Source organism: Pinus tabuliformis, chromosome Q (assembly GCF_031772625.1).
Source record: "Pinus tabuliformis cultivar Carrire ecotype Pingquan chromosome Q, CPIR1, whole genome shotgun sequence".
Classification (NCBI taxonomy): domain Eukaryota; kingdom Viridiplantae; phylum Streptophyta; class Pinopsida; order Pinales; family Pinaceae; genus Pinus; species Pinus tabuliformis.
This window is the reverse complement of record NC_142296.1, coordinates 130,987,735-131,011,573: the sequence shown is the minus strand read 5'-3', so window position 1 is coordinate 131,011,573 and position 23,839 is coordinate 130,987,735. Positions and strand designations below refer to the sequence as shown.

General features: G+C 35.9%; 1 pseudogene; it reads left to right on the top strand.

The window, feature by feature from the left end:
• Window positions 1-21,853, top strand: part of LOC149218597 (protein ARABIDILLO 2-like) — a 33,325-nt pseudogene extending 11,472 nt beyond the window's left edge.
• The last annotated feature ends 1,986 nt before the right edge of the window (window positions 21,854-23,839 follow it).

Here is a 23,839-nt window from a genome sequence, read left to right as displayed (position 1 = left end):
TCCAAAGAGGAGCTTTTTTCTCTATTCAATCTATGTTCATGAGAAACCAGTGATGCATGAAGCTCATCAACTGAGAATTGTGAGAGATCCTTTGTCTCTTCTATGGCCACAACAATGGAATCAAACCTTGCTGGAAGACTTCTCAAAACTTTCTCAATTATTCTCCCTTCCTCAAGTGTCTCACCATGAGACTTGATTTGAGTAACCAACCCAATTACATGTGTAAAAAATGGGTCTACATTCTTAGACCCATTCATACAAAGTGTTCAAATTCTCTTCTCAACATTTGTAGTTTTGTTGTCTTTACTTTTGTCAAGTTTCATTGGTTTGTTGTCTTTTTCTCTCTTGCTTCTATGACTTCATTCTGTTGCTTAATCCTTGGGAATGAGAATAGCTAACATGACTGCTGCTTGTAAAAAATTCTAGAGAAAAGGAATAAGATAGAAGCTACGCAAATCCATCATGCTAGAAATTAAGAAGAACTAGAAATGTAAAGAATAGAAAAAAATGTCAAGATAATGTACTGAAAGAATAGTACAAGAATGATGTCATCTAAAATTATTAGCTTCATGATGTTTTTCATTTTTCATTAGAATAGCTTTTCATCACCTATTGTCTAACAATTTCTGAACAAGTGTATTCTAATGCATGCTTCAAAAACCATTCTAAAATAAATGTCTTGAAAAGAAAACATTTCATTGTAATATCCCAATTTTTTCCTAATTGATTATCTACTAGTTTTATGTTTCCATTTCTAGTGTAAATAATTTTTCTACCTAAATATGCTTCAAGAAAACTATTGTCCTCAATTTTTCTACTAGTAAGAACACTTTTTTTACACTAAGTTTAACCCCTTTGATACCATGTTATGAAATTTCACAGGGGCAGAGGAGAGGAGTCTGGGTCAGAAATCGGTTGTAGCAAGTCAAAATTGCAGTTGCCGCAAGGAAATCGCAACTACACAGAGACTTAATTAAAACACAAAACTCACGGTAGCAAAACAAAGTAAAAGCAAAATGGTTGCTGTAAACCTACTTATGAAAGTTTAAGACCACATCACAACATAGCGTACTCTTGATTATATTTCATAACATAGGAAAATACATTAACATGATAAATTGGAGGTTGTTGCTCCAAGTAAAACAAGAAAGATCTTACTGGAATTTATGCTTTACCAGGGTTGCGGAGTAACACATAGTAAAACACAGTAACTGTTATTTTCAGGCCCACAAAAATTTGCTCCACGATTTTCTCTTCACCTCTCATACTTTTCACCTCTCTCTCGCTCATCATTGCAAATGACTTTTACATGCATATTTATCCAGAACATACATTTTGACTCATTAATTCATGACAGAACAAAACATTAAAACACATCATGGGAAATTTTACATAATAAATGGTTTTCTTAACTTGTAGGTGTTGTGCAGTGTGGGTAACAGTCACGGAGTACATGTTTTCCCATACCTATTTACCAAAATTTATTAAGTGCCTTAAACTCTTTCTTGTGTTGCAAAATGGTCAGAGATGTACTTCTACTTAGACTTTAGTCCTTCTCGTACTTTAGTCCTTCCGCCTACAAACAAAATCATAACCCTGTAGTAGTTGACTGGACAAGCATGCATGGTGTTTGTTAGTGTGTTTAAGGCGGTGGTTGGGATTAATTTTCTAACATGTTTCACCTATATCATATGCGTCAAACTAGACCAGTGGATCACTATTTTTCACCCACATTCCTTTCTAGATGAGAGTGGCTTTCTGGAGACCTTAAAGCCATGGTTCCCCCATTGCTTTCTGCCACCATTTTCCACAGATGGCAACCAATTTCTCATAGAGAACAGTTAGTAACATGGTAGCATCGGAACTGACAATGAATGAAATATATGCTTTTGATGCCACATTTTCACATGGAATCTTTGGAAACCAGGATCTTTGAAGGTTTTGGACTATTTCCCCTTCTAATTCCTTAGTGATTTCTGAAATCAATGGAAACTGGGGGTCATAGTTCGACCTAGATGATCCTCGTGTGCTAGCTATGGTCGCATCATAACACTTGAGTATGCTAAATAAACAACAACCAATTCAAGTGGTGCTTCAAGTTGTTGGTTTAGAGGTTTGATTGTAACACAACTTGTTCCTAAATTATTTCGATTCATGAAAGTAAAATGTTATTTGCTGGTTTTTCTACCATCAACTTTCTTCTTTTACATAATCAATCATTTCCTTTTGGAAACTGAGTATGGTCGATGCATAGCATGAAATTCAAGTGGTGCTATAGAATACTAGTTTGCAGGTTCAATTGTAAGGCAACTTGTTTCTAAATTACTTCGATTCATGAAAGTAGAATGTTATGCGTTGTTTTTTCTACCATCAATTTACTCCTGTCACATAATCAGTCATTGTTGCATACCAACTCAACTGTGTTGATTATGGTTCTTATCAATAGTAAGTAGTTTAGTTGGTATTTAGGCAACTAAAGATGATAATTTGTTTAGCAATTGGAAATGTTTATTTTGATATGCAACGTTCTAAGACTGATACTTGGCATCTTACTTTACAAGCTAATGTATAATCCTACATTTGATGTATTGCAAAGGCAATAATGAGAACAAATGAAGTGGCTTTTCTAATGCAAGAAAGTCGGGGTAGAGGGTGAAAGTAATGACAAAGATTTTTGCTCTTAACGATTTGACTGCTAAGTCTACGAAGGCATACATACTCTACCCCCCTCTGGTTTTGAACCTGAGACCTCTTAGGAGGAAACACATGCTCTTAACCATTAGGCCCATTCAATACAATGAGAACAAAGGATCATCTGGGGGAAAGCTAAAACGAAGAGTCATCTTAATTTAGATGATGTTGTCAAATACAAAATGACATGGGCAGCAACAGTTGTTAAAGGATGACAATCTTTACAATATTACAATCAAAAACACCACAATAAAATGCCTATCAACAAAATAATAATTTTCATTTAGTAAATAAAATAAAAACATAATAATCAATATAGTAATTTAATAATTAAATTATTATATCTACACTCTCCTAACACCAAACATTCAAAATCTACAAAAACACCAATCAGCATTAGCGGCACGCTTAAATAGATTAAATTTCCTCCTTGATCAGCAACTTCCGCACTAGTTGGGTGGATTTAACGGGCAATAGATTAAAGGAAATGTATCAAATCACTAGTATCCAAAGAACTAATCCACTCAATATTTTTTAAATATACCAGAGATCTACCTTAGAAATAATATACAGCTTTAGTTTCCTTCTTGCTTGGCAACTTCTGTAATTTAAAGAGAATCTTATTTAATGCTTCATTAAACAAAGGAGAAACTCAATATGTGGTGATTACCATGCATTATCTGACACCGGTGATTACCATGCATTATCTGACACCTCGCATTTGAATGCATTTTAGATTGTTACAACATATCTCAAAATTAGTTTTAAAGTTAGTTAATAGTTTTGATTGAAACATCATCTATCATAAAGCATGTTCAATAACATAATTATTTAATAAACGTGACATTTAATAAGAATTAAACCTACCACTCTTTTTGAAGGATTAAAGTTTCTATAAAAGTATCCCACCTACTAGGGACAAACAAATATTGTATGAGAATGGCATGATTGGCCTCTAACTGGGAAAATCATTGGTTTGGGAATTATGTTTTAATTTTTTATTATGTTTAATTTTAAACGAATAGAGTTATGATGATTGGTTTTTAACTGGGAAAATCATTGGTTTGGGAATTATGTTTTAATTTTTTATTATGTTTAATTTTAAACGAATGGAATTAAGATTAATATTTTCTCTTACAAAGAAAGAAGATTTACTAATAAAATTACATTTTTTTTTCCAACAATAAATATTAAGTTGTAAGAAGATTTACTAATAAAATTACATTTTTTTTTCCAACAATAAATATTAAGTAAATTTATCATTTTTCGTTTTGTTTATTAAATATTATGTTATTTTTAATTAATTAATAATATAATGTAAAATTTGTTATTATTTTATTTTATTTATTAAATATTATATTAATTTAACTATAAAAATTAAAAGTAAATGTCTAATAAATTCATAAAAAATATTAAAATACTTCTTTTCTAATACATATCACATTATTTAAAGAAAAAAATCTAACTAAATTATAACTATATTTTAAATTATTGTTATTATTATGACAAAATTAGTATAACTTAAACATATACATTTAAAAACAACATGAAACAAGCTTCTTCACTGAGATTTACCCCACTTTATTATGGAGATTGTTACTTTATAAATGGATTTTTTTACAATATCTTGAGTAATACCAATGCTAAAAAAATATAACTCACTTCAAATGACATTTACTCATGCAACAATTTTTTTAATTAATCAATTTAATTAAAAGACAAAAAAACATAAGTACTTTGAAAATAAATCTTAAGGTTTAATTCTCTATACCATTATAAATACTCTAAAATATGTGATAAAATAAATCTCAATCATCCACCTAATAATTATTATTAATAATTACATTAAAATTTTTAATTAAAAGACAAAAAAACACAAATACTTTGAAAATAAATCTTAAGGTTTAATTCTCTATACCATTATAAATACTCTAAAATATGTGATAAAATAAATCTCAATCATCCACCTAATAATTATTATTAGTAATTACATTAAGATTTTTAAAATACTTAAAATATAATTATTTTCATTTAATAAATAAAATAAAATTATAATAAATCAATATAATAATTCAATGCTATAATTAATATACCCACGCTATCCTAACACCAAACACACACTAAAAGTCTACAAAACACAGCATTAGCTGCGCGTTTAAATAGACAAAATTTCCGCCTTGTTAGGCGATTTCTGCATCTGAGTGGATGGATTTAACGCGGAATAGATTAAAGGAAAGGTATCAAACCGCTAGTATCCAAAACAACCAATCAAGTCACTGTTTTTAAAACGTATTAGGCATCTACCTTGGAATTAATATACAGCTTTAATTTCCTTCCTGCTCGGCAACTTCAGTGTTTGAGGCACACATCTTCGACACGTTCCACTGTATGGGACAACAATTTAAAGAGTCTTATTTAGTGCCTTCATTAAACAAAGGAGAAGCTCAATATGTGCTGATTACCATGGATGATCTGACACCTAGCATCTGAATGCATTTTAGATTGTTAAGTGGCACCTAAAAAGACAGGACACTGCAACTACCTGAGGACACCGAAAGGAGGGTTTTTAACACTTTATTGAAGCTCTTTCCTGCCATTTGGCTATGTGGTTTCCCACCTCGAAACTCCCTTTCTCCTCCATAAGTTTTATTTTTCCCATCTCTATAAATACTCCCCCTCTATGTTTGTCCTCCCTCCATAAAGTAGTATTGCTGTCCTAACATGTTTGGGTCGCATTGTAACGAATATCAGTTGAGCTTGCCCGTTCGGTGGTTATGGGCTCCTACGGGATGGATCTGCACATGCTTTCTTGTCCCCATTCAAGTCTCGATTCACATGAGAACTGGATTTTATTAAATTCCTAGACTCTTATCGGAAAATAGTTTAAATTCAAGTCTCAGAGTCTCATACTTTTGTTTATATAGATCATATAAGCATTAGAGAGGCTTCAGGCAAAGGGATCAAAGATCGAAACCCTAACGTGTCTGTATTGGTTTTTTTTCCGAGCATTTGAAGTGCTGGATTTTCTTCGAGTCTTATAGGTCATGGGTTTCCTTGCAAGCTATTACGGTCTCGTTTTATCAAGGCTGCGGCTTCACTTAGCATTGGCGTTTTCTTATATAAAGATAACGATGTGTTGGGTTTTTCATTTTGTGGGGCTATATGATTCTGGAGAACTCGACAGTTCTTCGTGGCAAGATTTACCTGACATGAATTTTTCTTCGGTTCCTTCAATCTCTGCTGATACTATTAGAAAAAACTTGCCTGTCATTCCATTCAGGAAGTTTGCCGAGACATTCTGCGAGGCGATGGGGAATGATATCGTGTGTGCTGTGTGCTTGAACTCCTTCGAGGAAGAGGAGCATATCAGAGAATTGTGTAATTGCCATCATGTATTTCATATGAATTGTCTTGATAATGTTGGGGATTTTTCCGCAAAAATCCCAAAAACAAACAAAAACTAAAGACACAGAGGCAATGCTCTGTTTCTCTCCACAGGATCCTTTTGTGCAGAGAAGCTTTAAAAAAAATGACTGGGAACAGAGTGTTTCACCACCATAAAAGATTTCTATTCATTAAAACAAAATGTCTGATACAAACTTCATCCTCTTTGCTGAGAGGGATTTACCCAAAAATACATTTAACAAAACTGTCTCCACCTGAGAATTTACTGAGCTGGGTTTACTGCTGTAAAACCCTTTCACATTTACTGGTGTAAAAAGTATTTTTAAACATACTGCTGTAAAAGAAAAATTACATACGCTGTAAGAAAAATTATGTGTTGCTCACCCGACACATGGGATTCATGCTTGTTTCATTACATAATGCACTGCTGTGCAAAACACACAATTTTCTTCACCCAAAAAAAACTCATCCAACATATGCGCTCCCCTGTTCTCTTCACTCGCACTGCTGTGCATACATTTTCACTCTCACACTACAACTTACATTACAATGAGCAACAGTTTCTTATGCACTGCTGTGCATTTCAATAACGAGAGACTTTTTTTTGTTCGCACGAGCTATGCAACACCCTTAGTTTTCGCTGCCACTACATTTCTGAAATGGTCAACACAAATAACTACAAAAAAAACGTATTACATACACCTTATCTATGTTAACAAAAAAAATGATTATAATATAGGCCGTATATAAAAAAACTTAAATGGTTTGCCAACCGGAGTAAATAATTTTAATTACTTGACGGCGGTCAACCCAAAAGCTTTTACTCCACGCAATGTTTTTAATATAGGCTCGTATGCAGGTTTCAAACGATCAACGGCGGAGAACGATGGAGCAGATCGGACGGCGGAGGAGAATATCGGGAGGCCTCTTCCGGCTGAACGATAGCACCCGAAAAGTCAGACTTGCTTACGTATGGGGAGAGCCACGCGTCTGCACTATATTGTATCGGGCTCTTGTGTACGGAAACCACTTTCTGCAGGAAGGCGGTCCGATATGCATAAAATGGTTTATGGTTTCGTTCTGGCGGTTTTGGGCGTTGTACGTCTGCCCAGTTGAAATTAGATTTCAACACTCCCCTTTAATTTCAACTGCTGGGCATTCAGTCATACCCAGACACTTTCTCAAAAATTCAAAGCTTTTCTGATCCAATGGCTTTGTCAAGATGTCTGCAACCTGTTCTTGAGTCCTGCAATGTTCTAGGACAATTTCTCCATTGTTCACCAATTCTCTGATGTAGTGAAACCTTGTATCAATGTGTTTTGTTCTCTTATGAAACACTGAATTCTTTGACAATGCAATAGCTGAGCTATTGTCACAAAAAATCGTTGTCACTTTTGCCTGCTCTTGGCCTAAGCTCCTCAACATTCTTCTTATCCAAACTGCTTGACATGCTGCTGCTGTAGCTGCCACATATTCAACCTCTGCTGTAGACAATGCTACAATAGACTGCTTCTTAGAAGCCCATGAAATGGCTCCTGAACCCATATGAAAAACATAACCGGAAGTGCTTTTCCGATCATCTACACTTCCAGCCCAATCACTATCAGTGTATCCAATTAAATTTGAATGTTCTGAGACATTATATAATATGCCAAAAATTTTGGTACCTTTGACATACCTTAAAATTCTTTTTGCTGCCTGCCAATGTGCTTCCTTTGGCCTCTCCATGAATCTGGAAATTAAACTAACAGCAAACATAATGTCAGGCCTAGTTGCAGTTAAATACATAAGGCTGCCAATAATGCTCTTATACAAGCTAGGATCAAAATCCTTGCTGTTGTCCTCTTTGTTGAGTTTTAATCCCATTACTGTGGGAGTGATCGCTGCTTTGCATTCTTGCATGTTAAATCTGCTCAACACTTGATTTACATATCTAGCTTGTGAGATAAAAATTCATTTTTCATTTTGATCTACTTCTATGCCTAAGAAGTATTTCAAGAAACCCATGTCAGTCATTTCAAATTCCTCTTTCATGACTGATTTAAAATTCTCAATGAGTTGATCATCATTACCTGTGAAAATAACATCATCAACATATAAGACAACAATTAAAATTTTACCATCTTTTTCTTTGATGTAGACGGTGGGTTCTCCTTCACACTTGTCAAATTCATTATCCAATAGATAGGAATCTATCCTACTGTACCATGCTCTTAGCGCTTGCTTCAGCCCATAAAGAGCCTTCTTCAATCTGCACACTTTGTGCTCTTCACTTTTCTTCTCATAGCCTAGAGGTTGTTCAATGTAAACCTCTTCCATTAACACTCCATTTAGGAATGCTGACTTCACATCCATTTGGCAAACTTTCCACTTGTTTTGAGCTGCTATAGACAACACTGCTCTCACAGTTTCCATTCTTGCAACCGGTGCGAAAGTCTCCTCATAATCTCTCCCATACTGTTGCTTGTACCCTTTGACAACCAGCCTTGCCTTGTGTCTTTCTATTTTACCTTCAACATTGCTCTTGGTCTTGTAAACCCATTTCACTCCAATGACTTCTTTGCCTTTTGGTAGCTCAACCAAATCCCATGTTTTTTTTCTCTCTATGGCATTCATCTCCTCATCCATAGCTTCTATCCATTTCTTATCTTTAATTGCATCTTCGAAATGAATAGGATCATCAACATGACAATACAAGGCAAATAAGGAATTCATTCCTTCATCATAAATGTCACTTAAATTTCTGAACTTCTTACCTCTTTCATTTGGTGTGCAAGTGCTTGAAGATGCATTTGAATTTCCTCCTTGTGATGTGCTTGGAGAAGCACTTTCATTTATCCTCAATGGTGTCCCTTGCTGTCCTTGTGTTGGTACTGCTGTTTGGGGATGCATTTCAGCCACCTCCTCATCATCTTCATCATGAGACAAACAGTTTTTAACATTCACTGTTTTCTCTATGCTTCCATCCCAAGCTTCTTCCTCAATGAATTGAACATCTCTGCTGACAAAAAACTTCTTGGTAGATGGGATATACAACCTGTAAGCTTTGGATTCCTCACTGTATCCAATGAAAAGACATTTCTCCCCTTTGCTGTCCAACTTCCTCCTTAGCTGATCTGGTATGTGTGCATAGGCCACACATCCAAAAACTCTCATGTGGGTGACTCCTTGCTTTCTTCCACTCCATGCTTCTTCCGGCACTTTGTTCATCACTACTTTTGTAGGACACCTGTTCAAAATATACACTACACAATTTACAGCTTCAGCCCAATAATCATTTGGCAAATGCTTTGCCTTCAACATGCTCCTCGCCATATCCATGATGGTCCTATTCTTCCTTTCAGCAACTCCATTTTGCTGTGGGGTGTACCTAGCTGTAAACTGTTTATGAATTCCATTTTCTCTGCAAAATCTTAGGAATTCCTTGGAGATATACTCACCTCCTCTATCAGTTCTCAAAACTTTAATATGCAGCCCGCTTTGGTTTTCCACAAGTGCCTTGAAATTTCGGAATTTCTCAAACACTTCACTTTTGTTTTTAAGGAAATATACCCAAGTTTTTCTTGCAAAGTCATCAATGAATGTTAGGAAATATTGGCTGCCTGGTAATGATGGAGCTTGCATCGGTCCACATAAATCTGAGTGGATGATCTCTAAGGGTGCCTTTGCCCTTATGCTTTTACCTGATGGAAAACTTTCTCTATGTTGTTTTCCCAAAATGCAACCTTCACAAAGGCTGTCCAGTTTCTCTATCAATGGTAATCCTCTTACCATTCCTTTTCTGCTTAACAAATTTAGACCTCCAAAATTGAGATGTCCAAATCTCAAATGCCACAACCAATTTTCATCCTTTGGCACACTTTGGAAAGCCTCTTGGGTAACTGCTGCAATTTCATTTTTGTTTTTCAAATCTGCCCTAATCCTGAGAGGGAACATCCTGTTCCTTGTCATCTTTACTTCAGCAACGCATCTTTTGCTGGGTGCTATATCCATGATGGTGCATACATCATTTTTAAAGAAAACATTGTACCCCTTATGGACAAGCTGTCCAATACTCAAGAGGTTACATCTCATTCCGGGGACATAGTAGACATCTGCTATGGTTTTCCTTTCTCCTTGCTTTGTAAATATTTTTACCTCTCCTTTTCCCATAAAAGAAATTTTACTATCAGTTCCTAGTGTGACATCTGATTTCATATTCTGATCTAGAGCAGAAAAGAGGGCTATGTTTCTTGTCATATGGTTGCTACAACCTGAGTCTAAAAACCATATGTCTTCACTGTTTGTTTCATCCATGTTACAAGCTAACAACACATTATCTTGACTGCTGTTTTCTCTAGTGACATTTGCATTTGATCTATTGTTCATATCATGCTGCTTCTTCCTACATTCACTGGCATAATGCCCATAATTTTTACAATAATAGCATTGGACATTGGATTTTTCATACCTTTGTCCTTGAGCATGATGTTGTTCTCTTTGTTGGCTGCTACCTTGGCCTTGGTTCTGATTTGGATTGCTACCTCTTCCTTGAGCATTTGCTGGGCTGTTCCTTCCACCTCTGTTTTGACTTCTACCTCTTCCTCTCTTGTTTCCTCTGCCTTGAACTCTTCCTCTTCCAAAGGACATCTGGGTCTTAAAGGCTTGCTCTAGAGATGAGTTTTCATTTCTACTCAACCTCTGCTCATGTGTTATTAGTGATGCATGAAGCTCATCAACTGAAAAGTTTGAGAGATCCTTTGTCTCCTCTATGGTGGTGACAATCGCATCAAACTTTGAGGGTAAGGCCCTCAATATTTTCTCCACAATCCTCCTTTCTTCAATGGTTTCTCCATGAGTCCTCATCTGTGTGACCAAACCAATCACATGTGTGAAGAATGAGTCAATATTATCTGACTCCTTCATGCTCAAATTCTCAAAATCTTTTCTCAGCAATTGTAGTTTTGCTGTCTTCACTCTCTCCATGCCTTGATAGGCTGTCTTGAGGGTTTTCCATGCTTCATTTGCTGTCTTAGCTTCTGCTAACCTTGGAAACACACTCTGGTCTACTGCTAGATACAACAACACACGGTCTTTTGAATCCTTCTTCCTATTGCTCTTCAGCAGATCCTTCTCTACTGGAGTTAATCTATTAAACTCATTTTCATCTGCTGGTTCTTCAAAACCATCTTCAACTATTTCCCATAAATCTTGAGAGGCAAACATGGCTCTCATAGTTATTGCCCAATAGTCATAGTTTTTCCCATTGAACTGTGGGAGCTGGGTATTAAGCATACCCATGCTAGTGCTGGTACTAGCCATTCCTTGCATCCTCAACTATGCTTTAAATTCTTAACTGTGTGTTTAAAGCACTGACTGTTTCTTCAACAATAACTCAAAAAAAAACTTTGAGGAATACCTGAATCTTTTGCCTGAAACTTCACTCTGCTGGAGAAAATTTACTGCTGCAACAAAAGATTCCTCCCTTCAGCTTCTTGAACACCTTCAAAGAGCTTAAGACTGCTCTGATACCACTGTTGGGGATTTTTCTGAGAAAATCCCAAAAACAAACAAAAACTAAACACACAGAGGCAATGCTCTGTTTCTCTCCACAGGATCCTTTTGTGCAGGGAAGCTTTAAAAAAAATGACTGGGAACAGAGTATTTCACCACCATAAAAGATTTCTATTCATTAAAATAAAATGTCTGATACAAACTTCATCCTCTTTGCTGAGAGGGATTTACCCAAAAATACATTTAACAAAACTGTCTCCACCTGAGAATTTACTGTGCTGGGTTTACTGCTGTAAAACCCTTTCACATTTACTGGTGTAAAAAGTATTTTTACACATACTGCTGTAAAAGAAAAATTACATACGCTGCAAGAAAAATTATGTGTTGCTCACCCGACACATGGGATTCATGCTTGTTTCATTACATAATGCACTGTTGTGCAAAACACACAATTTTCTTCACACAAAAAAAACTCATCCAACATATGCGCTCCCCTGTTCTCTTCACTCGCACTACTGTGCATACATTTTCACTCTCACACTACAACTTACATTACAATGAGCAACAGTTTCTTATGCACTGCTGTGCATTTCAATAACGAGAGACTTTTTTTTGTTCGCACGAGCTGTGCAACACCCTTGGTTTTCGCTGCCACTACATTTCTCAAATGGTCAACACAAATAACTACAAAAAAAATGTATTACATACACCTTATCTATGTTAACAAAAAAAAACGATTATAATATAGGCCGTATATAAAAAAAAACTTAAATGCTTTGCCAACCGGAGTAAATAATTTTAATTACTTGACGGCGGTCAACCCAAAAGCTTTTACTCCACGCAATGTTTTTAATATAGGCTCGTATGCAGGTTTCAAACAATCAACGACGGAGAGTGATGGAGCAGATCGGACGGCGGAGGAGAATATCGGGAGGCCTCTTCCGGCTGAATGATAGCACCCGAAAAGTCAGACTTGCTTACGTATGGGGAGAGCCACGCATCTGCACTATATTGTATCGGGCTCTTGTGTAAGGAAACCACTTTCTGCAGGAAGGCGGTCCGATATGCATAAAATGGTTTATGGTTTCGTTCTGGCGGTTTTGGGCGTTGTACGTCTGCCCTGTTGAAATTAGATTTCAACAGATAAGTGGCTTGATCATCGTCAGACGACGTGCCCTCTCTGTAGATCTTTTCTTATGCTAGAGGGAACACCTGATAACCAATTTAGTAAATCGTGGGTTGTTGATCGGATCGCTTATATCTTCAGTGACGATTTAGTGATTTCGTCACAACAGAGAGATTTTTCATGGTAAATACCGATTGTGTATGTCGTATCTGTCCATAATAGAATATGATGGTAGCAGAAGACCGTGAGTCGGTCATGTCTTCTGCGGGGGAATAAGGTGGGCGAACGCTTTCTGTTCGTTTATGCAAAAGCTTTTAACCATTTTTAGAATATCTAATAAGCTTAACGATGGCTTACTAGAAATATTATGGCCTGCCAGTGACACAACGCACTGGACCTTTGCGATTCTGAATACTATTATTAGATTTCGCAACACCATAGTATATTTGAGAATATTGTATATTTGAGAATATTTTTAGTTGCCAGTTCGGGATGGCTTCAGATTTATTTGTCAGACTTTTAATCTAAGCAATAGGATACGTATTAATTACAGAATCTGTTGGTTGCACAGGTGTTTGTAGCATAGTATGATAAAATGTTATATATATATATATATATATAGATAGATATTATATAAGTTTCTAGTACATGGGTATTTTAGGTATGGGGAATCTGACACGATTAGAAGTTTTACCCAACTTTAAATGAAACTTCAAGTTGGGAGCGGCAACAATATAATATTTTAAAATTTAATATATATTAAAAATAAAAATAAAATAATTTATTTATTTCCATCGAAAAATTGTTAATTAAATTCCATCTTGCAGATTCCATCTTGCAATGAAATATGTAAAAGATTTAAATTTTGAAACAATACCAAAAAAATCAAAATATTAATCCATCAACAATTTGCCAATGAAATTCCTTACAGCAAAAAAACATGGGGAACTCCCAACCTGAAAAAAGAAGAAGCTATTATTACTTGATTATTATGTAATTTCATGCAACACTATATTATATTCAACTCAAAATTCAAGTTTTAAATTAATAAAATGAAACTGATCATGCTACTCTTTCTCTTTCTGACCATCATTGTAGTTTATTGAATCTTATCATTAAAGCTTCAATATAGACTTTGAGAAAGTAGAGATATTTGCAATTGTTGAACTTCCAGATTTGCAACAGAACTTGTCAAGGAATGATGGGCAACTGTATATATGTTGTTGAAACCTTTGCTACATCTCCATGTCTCAGTCTTTATAGATCCCATGCAGTCCAGTCCCCTGACCTGTCATGTATCACTTAGAAAATAAACAAATGGTACTTCTCTGCTCAAAATAGGTACCCAAAACATCAAAATCTATTGTAGTGAAGCTCCGGAAAAGCTCCAAAGTACCCTTTAAAGCTCCCAACAATTTTGGAAAGTTTCCAATAAGCTCACAAGTGCCAAGGAGCACGGGAGCGTGTGGTACGTGCTCTCCAATGCCTGAGAGCGGTATCTTTGTTACTATGATATATATATATATATATATATATATATATATATATATTCACAACTGTCATAATTGTGTTCCTTTCCAAAAGAAAAAATGCTATTTTTTATTGTCAAAAAAAGTTCATGTACTTATGATTTTCTTGGCTTACTACCTGCTGTGTCAAAACAATTACATAAACCTCTTGTTCCTTACCTAGATTTTTGACAATATCTAATTATTATAATACTAATTATTATTATTATTAATTAGTATATTTATAATAATAATTATTAATAGAATTAATATTAATAATAACTATCATATTAAAAGTAACTAATTAATATTAATATTAAATAATAATAATAATAATAATAATATAATATAATAATAAATTAATTAATTAAATTAATCAGAGACAGCCGACTTCTCATCAAAAATTATTTTTCAAAAATTGAGAGCCGACATTCATCTCTTTTTCTCTCATTACTATTTAAACCCTCAAATAAGCTCTTCTTCTATCAAGCATTCAAGTTGTCCTGATGATGGATCCCGGTTGGGATTTGAAACGTTGGCAGAAAATGGTTCTTACTGTGGATTCTCTGGTGACTAAGTCGAAAATATCTATTTATACTATTTTGTGTCTATCTCTAGCAAAATAACTTTTATTTTTCTCTTTACATGTAATGGTAACTTACTACCTAACAATATTTATCTTTCTATACTATCTTGTGTCTATCTCTTTTAAGACAACATCTATTTTCCCTTTGCACATAATGGTAACTACCTCTAAGTAGATGTCAAAAAAGCAAAATACAATATATATTTGTCACGATTCTATACCAGAAATAGCAATTTATATCACATGAGATTCGTGTCCTGTGACTTCTCTTCATATCATGCTATATCGAGTCTATTGAAGACACCCATTTTCAAAAGCCTCGAAGCTAATCTTCCTCGACTTTGCATTGCATCCTTCTTTTGACAATAAGTTTGCCTCACTATTTTGTTCTTTGTAGATATGGGAAATAGTGATGCAGGAACATGTAGGCCTAGGCGGCAATGTGATGGAGTGACTCGTCACATGTTGCGGCTAATACAAGTTTGGAGGATGAATGGTTGTTAAATTAGTTAAATTTAAATAAATGTAAGTGGTTAATTTGTTACCTAATTCTGAACAGAATTGGAAGTCAAAGGAAAATGATCCTCACTGCGTGGAGATCAAGCCAAGTAGTCTAGGTTGTTTAACTAATCCCTTCATTTGTGGAAAGAAGTAGTTAGATATGACATATGTGTATCTTATTTTGATTTGGGCGGAAAGGGGAGAGATTAGATATTGTTGTTTTTGTTTTTTGAGTGATCGGTAAGCCGAGGGTGTAGAGGATGGAGGAGAGGCCATTAAATCATAGGAGCAGGCCGAGTAGACACAATGAGCCTCATTTTGTAATTATGTATGGATTTGATTTATATATATGGCCAAAGTTAATTTCCGTTGCGAATCAGTGAGTGGGTATTGTAGTATTGAGGTGCAGGTAGAAAGATTAATTTCTGTTACAAATCAATGCGCGCATATATTTTCTACTTTGTTTCCCTTTTAATATTCCAATGTTATCAGAGAGGTTGTGGACTGTGGTTGTTGGGGAGCCAATGTTGTTCCCCCTGAATTAAGGAGTGGATTTCACCCGAGATGAGAAAACTCATACCTGGAAGTTCCCGGCAAATCATATGAATTGTCTTGATAAGTGGCTTGATCATCGTCAGACGACGTGCCCTCTCTGCAGATCTTTTCTTATGCCAGAGGGAATACCTGATAACCAATTTAGTAAATCGTGGGTTGTTGATCGGATCGCTTATATCTTCAGTGACGATTTAGTGATTTCGTCACAACAGAGAGATTTTTCATGGTAAATACCGATTGTGTATGTCGTATCTGTCCATAATAGAATATGATGGTAGCAGAAGACCGTGAGTCGGTCATGTCTTCTGCGGGGGAATAAGGTGGGCGAACGCTTTCTGTTCGTTTATGCAAAAGCTTTTAACCATTTTTAGAATATCTAATAAGCTTAACGATGGCTTACTAGAAATATTATGGCCTGCCAGTGACACAACGCACTGGACCTTTGCGATTCTGAATACTATTATTAGATTTCGCAACACCATAGTATATTTGAGAATATTGTATATTTGAGAATATTTTTAGTTGCCAGTTCGGGATGGCTTCAGATTTATTTGTCAGACTTTTAATCTAAGCAATAGGATACGTATTAATTACAGAATCTGTTTGTTGCACAGGTGTTGCACAGGTGTTTGTAGCATAGTATGATAAAATGTTATATATATATATATATATATATATATATATATATATATATATATATATATATATATATATATATATATATATATATATATATTATATAAGTTTCTAGTACATTGGTATTTTAGGTATGGGGAATCTGACACGATTAGAAGCTTTGCCCAGGTTTAAATGAAATTTCAAGTTGGGAGCGACAACAATATAATATTTTAAATATAATATATATTAAAAATAAAAATAAAATAATTTATTTATTTCCATCCAAAAATTGTCAATTAAATTCCATCTTGCAGATTCCATCTTGCAATGAAATATGTAAAAGATTTAAATTTTGAAACAATACCAAAAAAATCAAAATATTAATCCATCAACAATTTGCCAATGAAATTCCTTACAGCAAAGAAACATGGGGAACTCCCAACCTGAAAAAAGAAGAAGCTATTATTACTTGATTATTATGTGATTTCATGCAACACTATATTATATTCAACTCAAAATTCAAGTTTTGAAATTTATAAAATGAAACTGATCATGCTACTCTTTCTCTTTCTGACCATCACTGTAGTTTATTGAATCTTATCATTAAAGCTTCAATATAGACTTCAGGAAAGTAGAGTTATTTGCAATTGTTGAACTTCCAGATTTGCAACAAAACTTGTCAAGGAATGATGGGCAACTGTATATATGTTGTTGAAACCTTTGCTACATCTCCATGTCTCAGTCTTTATAGATCCCATGCAGTCCCTTCCCCTGACCTGTCATGTATCACTTAGAAAATAAACAAATGGTACCTTCTCTTCTCAAAATAGGTACCCGAAACGTCAAAATCTGTTGTAGTGAAGCTCCGGAAAAGCTCCAAAGTACCCTTTAAAGCTCCCAACAATTTTGGAAAGTTTCCAATAAGCTCACAAGTGCCAAGGAGCACGGGAGCGTGTGGTATGTGCTCTCCAATGCCTGGGAGCGGTATCTGTGTTACTATGATATATATATATATATATATATATATATATATATATATATATATATATATATATATATATATATTCACAACTGTCATAATTGTGTTCCTTTCCAAAAGAAAAAATGCTATTTTTTATTGTCAAAAAAAGTTCATGTACTTATGATTTTCTCGGCTTACTACCTGCTGTGTCAAAACAATTACATAAACCTCTTGTTCCTTACCTAGATTTTTGACAATATCTAATTATTATAATACTAATTATTATTATTATTAATTAGTATATTAATAATAATTATTATTAATAGAATTAATATTAATAATAACTATCATATTAAAAGTAAGTAATAATATAATAATAATAATAATAATATATAATAATAATAATAATTAATTAATTAATTAAATTAATCAGAGACAACCGACTTCTCATCAAAAATTATTTTTCAAAAATTGAGAGCCGACATTCATCTCTTTTTCTCTCATTACTATTTAAACCCTCAAATAAGCTCTTCTTCTATCAAGCATTCAAGTTGTCCTGATGATGGATCCCGTTTGGGATTTGAAACGTTGGTAGAAAATGGTTCTTACTGTGGATTCTCTGGTGACTAAGTCGAAAATATCTATTTATACTATTTTGTGTCTATCTCTATCAAAATAACTTTTATTTTTCTCTTTACATGTAATGGTAACTTACTACCTAACAATATTTATCTTTCTATACTATCTTGTGTCTATCTCTTTTACGACAACATCTATTTTCCCTTTACACATAATGGTAACTACCTCTAAGTAGATGTCAAAAAAGCAAAATACAATATATATTTGTCACGATTCTATACCAGAAATAGCAATTTATATCACATGAGATTCGTGTCCTGTGACTTCTCTTCATATCATGCTATATCGAGTCTATTGAAGACACCCATTTTCAAAAGCCTCGAAGCTAATCTTCCTCGACTTTGCATTGCATCCTTCTTTTGACAATAAGTTTGCCTCACTATTTTGTTCTTTGTAGATATGGGAAATAGTGATGCAGGAACATGTAGGCCTAGGCGGCAATGTGATGGAGTGACTGGTCACATGTTGCGGCTAATACAAGTTTGGAGGACGAATGGTTGTTAAATTAGTTAAATTTAAATAAATGTAAGTGGTTAATTTGTTACCTAATTCTGAACAGAATTGGAAGTCAAAGGAAAATGATCCTCACTGCGTGGAGATCAAGCCAAGTAGTCTAGGTTGTTTAACTAATCCCTTCATTTGTGGAAAGAAGTAGTTAGATATGACATATGTGTATCTTATTTTGATTTGGGCGGAAAGGGGAGAGATTAGATATTGTTGTTTTTGTTTTTTGAGTGATCGGTAAGCCGAGGGTGTAGAGGATGGAGGAGAGGACATTAAATCATAGGAGCAGGCCGAGTAGACATAGTGAGCCTCATTTTGTAATTATGTATGGATTTGATTTATATATATGGCCAAAGTTAATTTCTGTTGTGAATCAGTGAGTGGGTATTGTAGTATTGAGGTGCAGGTAGAAAGATTAATTTATGTTACAAATCAATGCGCGCATATATTTTCTACTTTGTTTCCCTTTTAATATTCCAATGTTATCAGAGAGGTTGTGGATTGTGGTTGTCGGGGAGCCAATGTTGTTCCCCTTGAATTAAGGAGTGGATTTCACCCGAGATGAGAAAACTCATACCTGGAAGCTCCCGGCAAATCTGCAAAGACCCTGGCGAAGTCCGTGAGCTCTAGCCACCGAAGGCAGTGCCCGAGGTTGTTGAGAAAGAAGAGTCGAAGCCGTCGCTGAGAGTTGAAACACCAAACGCTGAAGAGAAAGTCATCGAGCCGTTTCAAGATATGAACGAGACCAATGACGAGGTCGAGGCTAAGAGGGGGGAAGAAATCCCCATCAAATTGTATTTCATCCAATCGACTACAAAGGATGCCTATCTCATCAGTCATTTGGCGAACTTGTGCTTGGGGATCTTGAATGCTTCATACATGTTCAGGATTAGTTGATTTTGGTGAAGAACGAGCTGGAGAAAGGTGCCATAATCTGGATGCATATCAGTAGGAAGATGAGAGCAAACTAGGCATACTTCCCGACCTTTGAGAGACTCATTAGGGCTAGTCTCACTATTATTTTCCATTTGAAGCAGAGGAATTAACAAGATATGAAAAGTACATAAAAGAAAAATCTTAAAGAATGCTTCTAGTAAGGCTTGTGGGCACATAACCCACATGCCTCAGAATCGATTACTTAAGGGAAAGGGATTTTGATTAACCCCCAGAGTCTCATTCTCCATCAAGTGGTATCAGAGTGGGAAAAGATTTCCTGTGGAAAGGAGTTTTTGCACGCGAAGAAAGAAGAGACTACAACAATATAGACCAAGAGAAGTGTGAGAGAAGAACCAGATGTGTTTTCAAAAGCAGAGCAAGCAAAGTACCCTGAAGTGGTAGTGAACCTGAAGAATCCAACAAGAGATTGGACAAAGAGGACAGCTGAAGTGTTTTCAAGAGAGAGTGAGAGATTGCAGAAGCCTAGAAGGAGCAAAGGTGTTACTCAAGAGAAGGTTCTAGATAGAGGACCATGCTTACCAAAAGACTGAGTGAGGAGAGCTTAGTGAGGTAGGATTGCAATAAGGAGGACTTGTTGTTGCAAAGGCTTGTTGTAGAGGAGAGGAGGTCAAGGAAAGAGAGGAGGAGAATATGACTACAGATAGTCATAACAGAGGTTTAGGAAGAAGCCACAACAGAAGGAAAGATGCCAAAGAGGATGGAATGAGGATGAGTCAAGAAGAGTTTGCCAGAGAGAAAGTTGAGATAGATTTCTAGATTGGAATATTGGTAGAGATGCTGCAGAGAAGTGAAGAAGACCAAAAGTATCATTGGACCATGAGGAAGAGAGTAAAGTGGTAGAGGCTATGAGAAAAGAGAAATATGCAAGTGAAGAACAAGAAAAGAGAAGCCAAAGTAGAAATGGAAGTTTTCATTTGTAGACCAGAACAAGGTGAAATGTTGGGTGAAGAGTATAATGAGAGATCAGCTGAAGATCTCATGGACTATTGGCATACTTTAGAATAATTCGAAGACATGTTGATAAGGGAAGCACATGAGGCAATGAAGCCCTATGATTTTAATTCTGTTAGTTTGTGTATGTTTACAGGATATGCAGAGGATGTTGGACAGTCTGCTGAAGCTATCACAAATCGGAATGAAGCTCTTGAGGTGAAGTATGATGGAGAATCGCTTTTAGAGGAAGAAGGTGTTGATCTATTGCAGCAGAAGGAGTTCATCGATGAAATTCTATTTGGGGTGAAACAGTTAGATGAGGTTGATATAGACCAAAAGTCTAATAACAATGCCATATTGGTACTACAAGAAGGTAAACCAATTAATTTGGAAATTTATAGTGTAGAAAATAGGACAACTTAGGAGGATGTCCAAGAAGGAGCGGCCATTGTACTTGCAATGTTTGTGGTGATTGATGATGAGACAACAACCGTTGATCCTACTAGGGTAGAAGCTATAATGCAAGGTGGCGGGATTGAGCTTCTGTTGGATCTCACAAAGTCGCATCAAGAGGTTGTATAGTCAGAAGCAGCAAAGGCCATAGCAAATTTATCAGTCAATGCAGATGTTTCAAAAGCAGTTGCCATGGAAGGGGTTCTAGAACGCACTGCTAGTGGATTTGCCAATTTAGCTACGAATGACAAATGAAGCATGGAGATTGCAATGGCTGGAGGGGTTCACGCTGTGGTGATGCTTGCTCACTTCAACAAACATGAGGGAGTCCAAGAACAGGCTGCTCATGCTTTAGCTAACTTGGTAGCTCATGGGGACAACAATGGCAATAATGTTGTTGTGGGACAAGAAGTAGATGCACTTGAAGCATTAGTGCATCTCACTGGCTCTCATCATGAAGGAGTCAGACAGGAGGCATATGGAGCACTCTAGAATTTGTCTTTTGATGATAGAAATAGAGAGGCAATTGCAGAATTTGGCAGTGTCGAGGCCTTGGTCACCCTTGCAAAAAAATGTGGTAATGCATCACAAGGGATTCAAGAAATGGGTACAAGAGCCTTGTGGGGATTATCTGTATATGAAGCAAATAGTATTGCTATTGGACAAGGAGGAGGTGTTGCACCACTAATTGCATTGGCTCGTTCTGACGTAGAAGATGTGCATGAGACTATAGTTGGAATTTGGCATTCAATGCTGGGAATGCTTGGTAAATAGTTGAAGAGGGAGGAGTTCCAGCACTTGTGCATATTTGTCCAGCCTCTGGATCAAATAGGGCACGTTTCATGGCTGCATTAGCACTTGCTTACATGTTTGAAGGCCTGGAAAACTTGAAGGGCGACATGGAGAATGTATTTGAAGGATAAATGGATGCAAATCTTCAATCAATTGCAAAAATTGTTGCTTTGTGCAATGATGCAAGAATTGCATATACTAGTCATCAACACTACTTTATTGGCATTCCCACTGAAGCAGTTTTGAAGGTCCTAGTAGAAAATATGAAATTACCAAGTTTGGTGGAGCATGTAAAGGCTCGAAATGATGATGATCATTCAATTTTGGCAGAAATACGATTAGGTTGTTGTGAGTGGTGGAGTGAAAGATAACACAGAGTTACTACTTTAGAGTTTGATCAAATGCGCAAGTCAATGGGGGTTATTGTTAAGTCAAATGTAGGAAATATCACATTGTTGGTGAAGGGTGCAGTTGAGAGTTTTCTAGAGAGAAGCTCCAAGATTCAGCGATCAGATGGAACAGTTGTTCAATTAGATGTGGACTTTCGATAGTGCACACTACAAAAACTCAAAGGGATGACTTCAGGAGCTCTACGCTGTTTAGATTTTGTATATAAAGAAGAACTTAGTGAATTCTCTACATATGATGGAGAGGAACATCCTTCCCACAATCTTTTGCTTGATCCTGATAATTACTCGTCAATTGAAAGTGATTTGATCTTTGCTGGTTTTGTAGGAATAAGGGACCCTCCAAGTGCAGAGGTCCATAGAGAAATTAGTGATTGCAGAGAAGCTAGAGTTTGTGTGTTGGTTATTACAAGCGATGACAAGAATTGTACAGTAGAAGCCATATGTTATGATATTGGGATTTTTGAGCCAGAAGTTAATCTTCAGGATAGAAGCTTCATAGGAAGAGAGTTTATGGCTCTTCCTGTTGCCAAACGTCGAGAAATTTTAAGAGGGTGTAGTTGCGTGTTTTCTAGAGTTGAACCTAAGCATAAGCAAGAAATAGTTTGAATGTTGAAGGAAGGAAACTCACATAATCATGTGATGCAGAGGGAAGAGAACGCTCTTGAATGTAATGCGTTGAATCTTCAAGCCAAAAAGTGTTTGGAACTTGGCTCAGGTTGTGGATTGTTTGGTTGTGTTCCAGCCCTTCTCGGTGCCCAAGTCATTTTGATAGACTTGCCCAACTGATTGAGATTGCTTAGAAAGAACTTGGAAGCCGAAGAGCTCGTAGCAGGACTCGAAACTCTAGAGTTAAATTTAAATTAGAAGTTTGTAGGCGAGGTCATTAATACCCCAGCTATTAAAATGAAGCAAATAATTAGTTTCCTTCAGTGGGCATTCAAGCAGCCTAGTTATATGCCAAGTCCCCAGGAATTGACTTCCCTTCTTTCAGTTGTGAATAATAAGGGTAGGATTAAGCTAGATTTGTTGAGAAGTTTGATTGAAGAGACCGCAAAAAACCATGAAGGAGTTATTGATAATTCTATGTTGAATACTTTTATTCAATATCTGGCTCGTTTTGGGGGAGCCAAAGAGGCCCTCGAGGTTTTCAAACAGTTTGATATTTTCAAATGTGAGCCTAGAAGTAAGTCCTATTACTTAACAATTTGGGCACTTTGCATGAGTTCTATTTATGATGAAGCATGGAGTGTTTTTGAAGAAATGGAAAGGAATGGCCATTTTCCTTGTGCCTCCACTATTGGTAAGATTATCCAGCTGTTTTGTAGAGGTATGCAGCCGAATGAATCACGTGCGATTTACCTAAAGGCAATGGAGAACAAGAAGTTTCCAAGGCATCCTACCCTCTATGCCCTGGTTCGGTCTCTTTGCATTGTATCAGAAACACCAGAGGTTGCTACTGAAATTTTAAAGTTGATCAAGATGGAAAGGAATCATCATGCTATAGCAAATGGGGCATTACAGCTCAAAGGAGGGAGACTTGAAGGACAAACAACAACAGCAGTAACCAAGGACAGATTACCAAACCAAGTATGGGATCCAGGAGGACACAAATCAGAAGCCCATGATCAGGAGATCATGATTAATTTAAACTTTAGGAGTTTGATGCAGCAGCATGTAGGCCTAGCCAGCAATGTGATGGAGTGAGTG